A 13,345-nucleotide genomic window follows, 5' to 3' on the forward strand; every position below is an offset into this window, starting at 1 on the left:
CCCGGCCCGGCCCCCTCAACCCGTAACCCTTACGGTTCAATTTTTACCCGGATGAACCCGAACCCGTTAAACCCGTTAAGACCAAGCCCGGAACCGGCCCGGAACCAAACCCGTACGGGTCCAAATAACACAGGCCCGGACCGGCCCGACTTCAAGTTGGTTGATCAATCCTCCTTTCTTTCCCCTGCGGCCCGGCCCACCCGTTTAACACCCTTAGATTGAATGCGCACACAGACCAAAAAAAAAAAAAAAAAGAAAGAAAAAAACTTTCTAAGGGTAAAAAGTCGCTTGTGGCAGTACCTCTTTCACATTCTCTTCTTCCACAAAATAATAACTCGTAAAAATACATGTGATATCAACCTAGCAATCAACATCGCAAATCAAAAGTAATATGCAAATACAAAACACAGTTGACAGCAAATTCGTGTACCCGATATAAACACAAAATATAATCGATTGCAAAATTATCTATAGTCTGTAGGTCTTTATAAAATAACACTAATAATACTTAATGCATAATTATTAACCTTTAGAAAAGATTTTAATTAAAATTCCATATACTATTAAGATGTAATATAAATTTCATTTATGAGTTGTGTTGAAATTTTAATTGTAAAATTTCAGCGGCAAAACTAATTTTATTGTGAAATTCCATACGTTAAAACATTTGAAATCGGTAATTGACGATTTTCATTCCTAGTAGTTGGTTTAATGGAGGTTTTACAGCAAAGATGATTCACTCCTAGCGCCTGCTTTACGGTGGTCTTAGCAGTAAATAAATTATTAGTCCAGCTTCCATTGCTTTGTTCTATGTTGATTCTCCTCAATCCCGTCCCCGCGCCAAAGTTAACATATTGTCATGGGCGGCTTTCCAGCCATACCCTATGACCCCTTGGGCGCGCCCCGTGGCGTCCTAGCAAAGCCTCCCAATGCCTAGTGCCACGGACGGCCCCGTGGTCTTGGCCACGCCAAGTGACAAGCGCGCAGGTGCCTCTGTCGCCCCTCTAATATCCCTCGTCAGCGCCAAGCCGCAGGCAGATGCCAACAGCGCCGCGCGCACAGACCGTGATGCCAAAGACACTGCTGCTGACAACGGACGTGATGCTGCCTTATAGAAAACTAAGTCATTTTCAATATTGTAAATATAGAGTAGTTTTATTTCATGTACTTCCATTATGTTTCTCTAGCTTAGTCAAGTCTAGTCTTGTAGCTTTGGATTATTTTTTTAAGCATTATTAGGGGGGATCAAGCAATCAAAACTTTCTAGCAAGCAAACAATTCTCTGTACTGGTGTCTCTCCCCCTCGACACCGCGTTGCTTTTCTGTAATAGCTTTCATTAATGCAATCAAGCTTTCTTTCATTCTCAATTCTCATTTCTGTTCTCTCAATTGCTCTTGACATTGATTTTCCCGTACGGCACTGACAATCTCGTCTAGCATACGGAGAGGACCTCAGTTGGCGGACAGTAACTGCACTGACATCAATTGCTTAGCCTTACGTCGCCCTTCCAAGGAATCTCAGGAAGGCACCGCGTAACAGTTGGTATCAGAGCCTAGGCTCGACATCGGATGAGGGAACGCATTGAAATTACCACCATTTCTGACCATGGTGAATCATGGGGACCGCATTGCGGCCCTTGAAGAGACGGTTGAGGTATTACGGCCTATCGTGGATACGGTGCCTGAACTAAGAACCAGCCTAGTGCAAAGGTTGGACGACCTGGACCGCAGAGTGCTCCAGGCCGAAGTTGACATAGAAAACATCAGTCGCGACTCCGAGGGAGACCGGCAGACGGTAACCACAGAGGCAGCCGAAATTTTTGGGAAATTCGAGGGACTCCAACAGGAGCGCACCAAGGATTTAGCCTACAAGGCACAAGAGGCAGACAGGGCGACTGCCATGCAACAAACTATTGACAAATTGACAGACCATCTCAATGTTGTCAATGCTGCTTTACAGGGCCTACTTCCAGGAGGTGGAAACCAAATCAGGGGCGCTGTGAACCCCGCTTCCGCGACACAAAAATTGAAAATTCCTGAGCCAAAGAGGTACCGGTGAAGCTTGGCCCTTACGAAGGAAAATTTCAAACCTGCGAGTGGTGATCATAGATGACTTCGAGTTGATAGTTGGGTTGGAATTCCTAAGGCAAACCAACACCATGCCTGTACCATTTGCAGACATGCTACTGATGATGGGAACCAATAGGGCCAAGCCCTGCATTATCCCATGCATGCCCATGAAGATGGCCGTTGAGAACACCTCGGCCTTGCAGTTGAAGAAGGGGGTCAAAAGGAATGAACCTACGTTCCTGGCAACCCTCTGCATTGAAGATATAGAACGCTCCTCGGGTCCCATTCCTGAACCCGTGAAGGAGCTACTACTGGAGTTTGAAGATGTCATGCCACAAGACATGCCAAAGCGGCTCCCGCCTAGGCGCACTGTGGACCATGAAATTGAGTTGGTACCGGGCGCGAAGCCACCTGCCCGGGCGCCTTACAGAATGTCATAACCCGAACTCATAGAGCTTCGGAGACAATTGACGGAAATGCTAGATACAGGGATCATTGTACCCTCCAAGTCCCCATACGGGTCCCCTATTCTATTCCAAAAGAAACATGATGGCAGCCTGCGACTCTGTGTGGATTATCGAGCTCTAAACAAAATCACCGTGAAGAACAAGTACCCTATTCCTCTAATGGCAGACTTGTTTGATAGACTGGGTGGCGCGACGGTGTTCACCAAGATAGATCTGAAGACAGGTTATTGGCAAGTTCGGATTGCAGAGGGTGATGAACACAAGACGACCTGTGTGACAAGATATGGGTCGTACGACTTCCTGGTCATGCCGTTCGGCTTGACCAATGCCCCAGCTACATTTTGCACTCTCATGAACCAAGTCTTCCGAGAGTACATCGACGAATTTGTGGTGGTCTACTTAGATGACATTGTGGTATATAGCCAGACATTGGAAGAACACCTAGTGCACTTGCGGAAGGTCCTAGCTCGATTGCGGGAGCATGAACTATATGCAAAGCTATCCAAGTGCTCCTTTGCTCAAAAGCAAATTGACTTCCTCGGACATGTCATCGAGGAAGGGCGGATCAAGATGGACCAACAGAAGATTCAGGCCATCACAGATTGGCCGCCGCCTAAGGATGTCCACGCCTTGAGGGCGTTCCTTGGCCTATGCAACTTCTACCGGCGATTTGTGAAGAACTACTCCCTTATCGCAGTGCCATTGACAGAACTCCTCAAGAAGGTCACACCCTGGGATTGGGGACCGAGGCGAGCGGAGGCCTTCGATGCATTAAAAGCGGCTATGTCTAGTAGCCCCGTCTTGGCCCTCCCTGATTTGGCCAAGCCATTCGAGGTACAAACAGATGCATCTGACTATGCCCTCGGCGGAGTCTTGCTACAAGAAGGGCACCCTGTAGCGTACGAGAGTCGGAAGCTGAAGGATGCAGAGCGGCGCTATGCCGCCCATGAGAAAGAATTATTGGCTGTCGTCCACTGCTTGCGCCTTTGGAGGCACTATCTGCTGGGGACCCCGTTCGTGGTCAAGACAGACAACACAGTTGTCAGCCATTTCATGACCCAGCCGAAGCTGAATGGTCGACAGGCCAGGTGGCAGGAACTCTTAGCTGAATTCCACTTCAACCTGGTGTATCGTAGTGGAAAGACCAACCATGTTGCTGATGCGCTCAGTCGGAGAGCTGATCTAGCATCGGTGTGCCTACTCGCCACCCTAATGGGGAGCGAAGTGGCCACCTCCATCAAGGACCAGATACATAATCTACTAATCAAGGATCCTGCTGCTCAGTATTTGGTTGATTTGGTAGGACAGGGCAAGACTTGCCAGTTCTACATGGAAGATGGTTTTCTGAAAGTGAAAGGGAACCAACTTTATGTTCCGAAAGGAGGAGATCTGCGGAGGACTCTTCTAGCGGAATGTCATGATACTCTGTGGGCCGGTCATCCCGGTGAAGAACGCACCATGGCGTTACTTCGTCGTGCCTATTATTGGCCTCAAATGGCCGATGATGTCGCTCAGTATGTGAAGACTTGTCTAGTATGCCAGAAGGACAAGTCGGACCGCTTGACACAAGCGGGACTCTTGGAACCACTAGCTGTCCCAAAGAGACCTTGGGAAAGCGTTTCCCTGGATTTCATCACCGGATTGCCCAAGGTCGGAGATCTCACAACTATCTTGGTTGTGGTGGACCGGTTTTCCAAGTATGCCACCTTTATTGCAGCCCCACAATACATATCAGCAGAAGATACAGCTCGACTCTTCTTCTCTCATGTCGTCAAATATTGGGGCCTGCCCAAAGACATTGTTAGTGATCGCGACTCACGCTTCACTAGCAACTTTTGGACCCAACTCTTAAGTGCCTTGGGTCAAAATTGAGTCACAGCTCAAGTTTTCATCCGCAATCTGATGGCCAGACGGAGCCGTTCAATGGTATGTTGGAGGTGTATCTCTGCCACTTTGTAACCGGATCGCAGAAGAATTGGGTGAAGCTTCTGGATGCTGCTCAACTGTGTTTCAATTCACAAAAGAGCTCTAGCACCAACAAAAGCGCTTTTGAAATTGTTACCGGACAGTAACCGCTACTCCCACACACTGTGAATGCACCAAACATGGCTAAATCTCCTCGAGCTGCCAGCTTCTCAAAAGAGTAGAAGCGGAATAGTGTGGAGCTATCTTGTTAAAGCCCAAAAGCGGATGAAGAGGCATGCTGATCAGAATCGTCGCTTTGTTGAATATCAAGTAGGAGACAAAGTGATGGTCGAAATCCCAAAGCGGTACTTATTTGCAGGGGTCCATGACCCTCGCCTATTGCAAAAATACATTGGACCCTTGTCCATTAAAAGGCGCATTGGAAAAGTTGCATACCGGGTGGATACCCCAGCTTGGTGGAAAATTCATCCTGTCTTCCATGTCAGTCTCCTGAAACCTTTTCGGGAAGACACGGTGGATCCTTCAAGGAGCCAGCTCACAATACTCAGTATTCGAGGTCCCAATTCAACCGGGAAAAGGCGTGTTGAAGTTATCCTTGATGACAGAGTGATTCATGCCTCAAGGAAAGATCACCAAGAGTTTTTGGTGAAATGGCAGGGCTGTGATGCAGAAGAGAATACTTGGGAGAGGGGAACAAACCTCAAAGCCTACAAGAGCCTCATTGAAGATTATTTTGCAAGTAAGGCGCCGAGGACGTCGCCAACTCAAGTGGGGGAGAATGTCATGGGCGGCTTTCCAGCCATGCCCCATGACCCCTTGGGCGCGCCCCGTGGCGTCCTAGCAAGCCTCCCAATGCCTAGCGCCACGGACGGCCCCGTGGTCTTGGCCGCGCAGAGTGACAAGCGCGCAGGTGCCTCTGTCGCCGCACCGATATCCCTCGCCAGCGCCAAGCCGCAGGCAGAAGCCAACAGCGCCGTGCGCGCAGACAACGCCGCGCGCGCAGACCGTAATGCCAAAGACACTGCTGCTGACAACGGACCTGCTGCTGCCTTATAGAAAACCAAGTCATTTTCATTGTAAATATAGAGTAGTTTTATTTCATGTACTTCCATTATGTTTCTCTAGCTTAGTCAAGTCTAGTCTTGTAGCTTTGGATTATTTTTTTTAAGTATTATTAGGGGGGATCAAGCAATCAAAACTTTCTAGCAAGCAAGCAATTCTCTGTACTGGTGTCTCTCCCCCTCGACACCGCGTTGCTCTTCTGTAATAGCTTTCATTACTTCAATCAAGCTTTCTTTCATTCTAAATTCTCATTTCTTACTCTCAATTGCTCTTGACATTGATTTTTCCGTACGGCACTGACAATCTCGTCTAGCGTACGGAGGGGACCTCAGTTGGCGGACAACAACTGCACTGACATCAGTTGCCTAGCCTTACGTCGCCCTTCCAAGGAATCTCAGGAAGGCGCCGCGTAACAGTATATATGCTTAATCATAAGAAACCTTTCATGCCTTGAGCAGAATATTGGCATTTTGTGTGGACAAAACACTATATAAACCAGTTAGATTATCCCAAGTCTTCACACAACTAACATTTGAATACAATACCAAAGAAAAGAAGAGAAAGAAAAAACATGAAGAACTCTAGCATGGGAACAACACTTCTGGTGTTGCTGGTTTTTGCTACTCTTACTTACTGCTCAGGTGCAAGATTACAGTCTTGTCAGCCAAGTGGAAAAATTAGAGGCATAAAGCAACCTCCAGGACAATGTAATCCCAAAAATGACTCAGATTGTTGCAAACAAGGCAAGATGTATGCCTCCTGTGACTGGCAACACCAAGGCTGTTTTAACCTTAAATAGCTTCCAAAAGGGTGGAGATGACGGTGAACCATCGGAATGTGATAACCAATACCACTCTGATGATACTCCAGTTGTTGCCCTTTCAACCGGATGGTATAGTGGAGGAGATAGGTGCCTTAACTATATCACCGTTAGTGCTAATGGCAAAAGCCTGAAGGCTAAAGTTGTAGATGAATGTGACTCTTGTAGGGAAATGACACGGAAAAATGACGTTGATAATACTGCAATAATATTATTTGTAAGCATACACACGAATTAGCTTGAGTCGTGCTGAGCACTGTCCTAAGAAACTATTTCAGCAGTGTGAAATATTCTCCAGGATTAAACAAGCTTACCTCTATTTTATTTAGAGGATACAGGTTTCAGCAAAATATTTATATTACAATAATCCAACAAGATTGAAAAAGAGAATAGGACAAAGAAAATTTATAAGAAAAATTGGAAATAAGAGAAGCAAAGAGAGAAACAGAAGAAGGCTAAGTAAAAAAAACACTTCTGATGGGATGATTATTGAGCAGCCAAATGATGGCTATTTATACTTGAAATTGCATGTAAATTTGTAGTGCATGGCAAGAAAGTGGCTAATCAAGTTTGCCGCCTGGCATAGTCTTCTAGAAAGCTAAGACACTTGTCTTTAAAATATTGTCACAGTCCCCCACTATTTTAAAGACCCAAAAATAAACTTGTTGGATTTGTATGGTCCAAATGTAATTGGTTTGGTGTCTTCTGGACTATGAACCAAACTTAGATCAATAAAATTGAACTCACAGAATTACTGGTGAAATATAATATTTCTATGAACCAATAATTCTTATTGTAAGTCAGGGATTTTATCAATCACATTTTGACCCCCGGTAATTTTACTATTCAACGCGATTTTGTGCCCAATAGGTCATGCGCGTGCCTGGTTATTCATGAGAGCTCTAGAAACTAAGCCAAAATCTCATAGGAGCGGCCCACTCCACTCTCATATAGGTGAATTCATCAAGTGTATACTGCTTTTAAATACACCATCCATAAGACTATGAATTTCATTAAGAGTTATAATTCAGCCTCTCAATTAGTAGCAGTCAAGTGTTCTCTTTTAGTACTTCCAATATCAACTTGTTATTACCCATATGAACCTACTTCATGGGATCTCCAATCACATAGGTTGGGTTACCATCTCTATTGACAACATGTCGACCTTAACCCCATCTCTTTTGAGGTTTGAAGAATTAATTTTCTTCCCATAGGTTTAGTCAGAGGATCGGCCAAATTAACTTCTGACTTCACATAATCAATGAAAATTATTCCATCTCTCAGCAGAGGCGTTATGACATTTGTCTCAATTTCATGTGTCTATTTTTACAATTATAAGATTTATTCTTTGCTATAGCTATTGCCGACTGGCAATCACAATGTATAGACACACGGGGCAATACGTCCTTATCAAAGGGATATTAGCTAAGAAGTTTCTTAGTCACTCAGCCTCAGAACAAGCTAATTCTAGAGCTACAAACTCTGATTCCATAGTCGATCTAGCAATGATCGTCTGTTTAGTTGATTTCCAAGATATTGCACCACCACCAAGGGTGAATACATATCCACTAGTGAATTTTGTCTCATCTGAATCAGAGATCCAGTTTGCATCACTGTATCCTTCTAAAGTAGAAGAAAATCCACTATATATACCATAATTCATGGTTCCTCTCAAATATTTTATTAGTCTGTCTAATGCAGACCAATGCTCTCTCTTGGGATTATGAGTATATCTGCTCAATCTACACACTGCATAGGCTATATCAGGCCTTGTAAAATTCATTAAATGCATCAGACTCCCAATAATTTGAGCATATTTAGACTGCAACTGGGTCACCATTATTCTTTTTCAACTTAGAGTTAGCATCAAAAGGAGTGCTCACAGATGTGATATTAAAATATTCAAACTTCTTAAGAAGTCTCTCAACGTAATGTTCTTGTGACAACATTATGCCATCTTCACTCCTTATAACTTTAACTCCCAATATCATATTTACTTCACCCAGATCTTTCATATCAAAATTAGCAGACAGAAATAATTTAGTACTTTGCACAATATTTAAACTTATACCAAATATAAGCATGTCACCAACATACAGACATATTATCACATAATCATTGTCTACCACTTTAGTATAAACACATTTATCCACCTCAACTGAAGAAAAATCGTTTCTCAGTAAGACTTGCTCAAATTTCTCATACCACTGCTTATGAGCTTGTTTAAGGCCATAAAGAGATTTAATTAATTTAAAAACTTTATTTTCTTGTCCAGGAATGACACAACCTTTAGGTTGAACCATATAAATCTCTTCTTCTAAATCACCATTTAGAAAAGCAGTTTTCATATCCATTTGGTGGATAAAAAGCTTACGGATTGATGCTAAGGCGATTAAAACTCGAATAGAAGAAATTCTAGTCACTGGTGCAAATGTATCAAAATAATCTATATTTTGTTTTTGAGAAAATCCTTTTGCTACTAACCGAGCTTTATATTCATCTAAGGATCCATCAGGATTAAATTTTCTTTTGAAAATCCATTTACAACCAATAGGTTTTGCATCAGGAGGTAAATTAGTTAAAATCCATGTATTATTTTTCTTAATAGAATCAATTTCAATTTTTATTGCCTCTTTCCAATATGTAGCATCTGAAGAGGATATAGCTTCAAAATAATTTGATGGTTCATTATCGACAAGAAAAGTCTGAAAATCATTTCCATAAGAAAAATATTCTTTCCTAGGCCTTTTACTCCTTCTCAGTTCCTCATTAGAGGTAATTTCTCTATTTGTTTCAACATGTGTATGAGAAATTTTATCAAACAGTGGATAAATATATTCAAAGAACTCAACATTCTTTGTTTCAATTATAGTATTGCAATCAAGCACATCACTTTTTCAAAACAAGGAATCTATATGCAGCATTATGTTCAGCGTATCCAATAAGCATGTAATCAGCAGTTTTAGAACATATTTTTCTCTTTTTAGGTCCAGGCAAAAGAACTTTAGCAAGGCACCCCCACACTTTCAAATATTTTAAATTAGGTTTATAACCCTTCCACAATTCATAAGGAGTTTTGCCTGTTCTTCTATGTGGTATTCTATTTTGTAGGTGACATGCAGATAAAATAGCTTCACCGCACAAATTATCGGGAGCATTAGAACTAACTAACATAGAGTTCATCATCTCTTTCAATGTTCTATTTTTTCTTTCAGCTACTCCATTTGACCCAGGTGAATAACGCGTAGTTACTTCATGAATAATTTTATTATTTTCACAAAATTCATTCAAAGATAAATATTCTCTACCTCTATCATATCTAATTTTCTTGATTTTTCTACTAAGTTGATTTTCAACCTCAGTTTTATAAGAAATAAAAGTACTAAAAGCATCATCTTTATTTCTAAGCAAATACAACTTAGTAAATCTAGAAAAATCATCAATAAAATTCACATAATATCTTTTACCACCTCTAGTCATAGTCTGTTTTAAATCACCTAGATCCGTGTGAATCAAGGATAATAATTCAGTTTCTCTATCTACAGAAAAACAAGTCTTTCTGGTACTTGTAGCTTCAGCACATATTTTACACTTGTCAATATTATTTGAGTCTAAACTAGATATTAATCCTAACAACTGTATTTTCTTTATATACGCAACATTAACATGTCCTAGTTTAGCGTGCCACAAAGAAATTGACTCAACCATATAAGTAGAAGAAGATGCATTTTTATTGCTTGTATCAAAAATATTAAGCACAAATAAACCATGGTTACAATATCAATTGCCTACAAAAATACCATTTTTGGTCAATACGACCTCATTATTTTCAAATGAAACCTTCACTCCAACTTTTCCTAATAACCCCACAGAAACCAAATTGGTTTGGATTAGAAACTTGCAATACATCACTCAATGCTAGAGTTTTACCATATGTGAGTTTGAGAAGAATTTTTCTTTTCCCAAGAACACGAGTTGTTCTTGAGTCACCAAGATAAATAGTTTCTTCTCCATCCTCAACTTGGGTGTAAGACAAAAATTCATCTTTGTTTGCACATATGTGCCTAGTAGCACCAGAGTCTATCGCCCGATCTCTCACACTGGCCACATTATTTATTTGGGAAATGACCACAACAATTATATTATCCGCTTTAGTTAAATTTAATTTTGACTTAGTGAGATTGTCATTTATTCCAGCTCTTCTCTTGCATTGAGGTGCATTTTTCTTGAAGGTTTTAATATTAGCATTAGATATGTAACCATGTCTATCTACATACCTGTATTTTGACATTAGTGTCTGCCAAAGTTGTGGAAAAAATAATATGTTTGCAACACCATGGATATCTGGCAGGACAGCTGGAACAATAGCAGCAGAGACTAGGGGTGTTCGTTGGTCGGTACGGTACGGTATTTAGACATTTCGATTCGGTATTTTCGGTATTCGGTTTCTTAAAATCCCATACCAATACCGTACCTAATTAAATTCGGTATTGTTCGATTTTTCTCCTTTCGGTTCGGTAACTTCGGTTTATTCGGTTTGAATATTAATTAGTGCATAGAGTCATACACTCTAATATTCTTAATTAAAGTACTCAAAAATACAAAACTGAAAATGTTTGTTGATAATTTTTTTGTCCAAAACTAGCAAATATCGACCCAAATAGAGAAAATTGTACATAAAAGAATATTTGATCATTAGAAATGTCTTGTTACTTGTTTAGAGTTAATTGATAAACTTTGAGAATGAAGGAAAGTAAAATTTTAGACTTTTTATATTTATGTTATAATTGATAATATGTGTTTTGTGTAATATAATATATATTTCGGTACAGTTTCGATATTTTATTTTAAAATACCAAATACCATACCTAATATCAATTTTTTTAAAAATTAAACCAAATACCATGCCAAATACCAAAATATCGTATACCAAATACCAAAATTTTCGGTTTTGGTACGGTAATTCGGTATTTACCAAATTATGCCCAGCCCTAGAAGAGAGAACACCAGAATTGGTAGCACCATCAAAAATTTTCGCAGTTGTATTACTTGCCATAGTTTCTTAGATTGTAGGGGAATGACATGGAAAAATAACGATGATAATACTGTAATAATATTATTTGTAAGTGATAATAGGTGAATTTGACTATAATCACACCTTAAATAATCACCTTCTTGTGTAGTTTTAATGCTAAAAGTGATAACAAAATGCTCTTATTAGTGCTTTTCATGATTTGCAGGTGATATATGTATAGGGAAGGCTAAGGAGCAGTTTTGGAGTCAAAATTGGAGAAAAGAGGCCAAATGTGTGAATTCCCAATGAAGCTACGCCCTGCCAGCCCTTAGGATTTAGAAAAATGGTTTGGCCGCGGTTCTACCGCGACCGCGGCAGAATCGCGATGGAAGGCAGCTTCAGAACTTTAGAGATTCAGAGAGGGTGATTGGCCGCGGTTCTACCGCGACCGCGGCAGAACCGCGGCAGGCGCAGAAAAGTTCAGGGGTCAAACTGTCAAATACGGGATTTTTAGACCTAAACCCTATTTAAAACATTAGACTTCGCCCAAGAGATGGGATGATTGATTATTAGGGTTTCTTAGCAAGAAAAACCATTGTGAGAGAATACTCCAAACATCTTTCTTCTTTACTTTTGATTTTTATGATGAATTCTATCTTAGTTTATTTTCCCATAGCCATGAGTAGCTAAATTCCTTGTCTAAGATTTTGATGGAACCTATTGGGTGATGAACTTCTTGTTATGTGAATACAAAGTGCTAGTTTAATCTCTATTTGTTCAACTTCATGTTTGTTGTAGTTAATTGACAGGATCCTCAATTAGCTGTGCCTATTTAGTGTGCATAACTTGGAAAAGAGTGCATATTTAGGGTATTGTTGAACAACACCAATCCTAGATTACTAGAGGAATCTATAATTACGGGTTTAAAGGCGGGATTAGGGATAACGAAGCCTTGGGTATAATCTAAAGTAAATCGTGCTAAATAAAGTAAGCTAGTGTATCTCGGGAGAGTGCAATAGTAAATTACTGTGATTACTCGGGAGAGATTTACGGTAAGATTAGCGTTCATGATTGATAGAGATGTGTTGGTAAATTTGTATGAGCATAAACAGAAGGGATTCCATCAATAGGGGAAATCATTGCCTTAGCTTTTTATCATAATTGTTTACAACCTTATTAGTTTAGTTTACAGCTATTTAGTTACTTGCAAGCGCAGTTGTTAAAGAACATTCAACTGAGATTTGAATATTTGGGAAGCTGGTTCTGAAGAATTAGTGGGTCTGAAGATAGTGGTTGATAGGTTAACTCTCTGTGGATTCGACCCTGGGCGTAATACTCGGGTTATATTTGCAACGTCCGCAGAGTCCTTTTTATAAGGCATAGTTGGGCGTGATCAAACTTTGGCGCCGTTGCCGGGGAGTTAACGGAATTATCAATTGCCATTGACAGAAATACAAAGATTCTTATTGTAGTCAGTTTTCTCTCTACCAAATTTTTCATTGAAAATTTAACGGTTGTTGACTTGGGTGCTCAGGTGTATGTCTAGAAAGTCTACGAGGACTGGAGAACTACTTGAAGGACTCTCAGACCTCGAGCAAACATTCCGGGCATTGAACCGTGCCATCAAAAGAATTCAACAATCCCAACAAACACTCAAAATCGAAATTAACATGGGAGACGTAAACGATCCCAACGGAAACGTCAGGAATGAGCAAGCTGGCTTAAATGCCAGGGAAGGGGCACCTCCTGTGCCTGAGGGTGCATTATATGACTGGGCACAACCAACAGCTGACAATTTGGCTACTGCCATTGTTGTGCCCTCAATACAAGCTGAATCGTTCCAGATCACAAATAACATGCTACACTTGTTGCAGAACAAGGGACTCTTTTCTGGGACACAAACAGAAGATCCTCAGCAGCACTTGAAGAACTTCCTGTCTATATGCAAAACTCAAAGGCAACCCAACGTGACTCCGGAAGTAATCA

The 13,345-nt window shown here is 41.0% G+C and overlaps 1 pseudogene; it reads left to right on the forward strand.

Moving 5' to 3' along the window:
- The first annotated feature begins 6,096 nt into the window (after positions 1–6,096).
- The window catches only part of LOC109242804, a 22,304-nt pseudogene continuing 15,055 nt past the window's right edge, over positions 6,097–13,345 (forward strand).

The sequence above is a fragment of the Nicotiana attenuata genome, unplaced genomic scaffold (genome assembly GCF_001879085.1).
Source record: "Nicotiana attenuata strain UT unplaced genomic scaffold, NIATTr2, whole genome shotgun sequence".
Classification (NCBI taxonomy): domain Eukaryota; kingdom Viridiplantae; phylum Streptophyta; class Magnoliopsida; order Solanales; family Solanaceae; genus Nicotiana; species Nicotiana attenuata.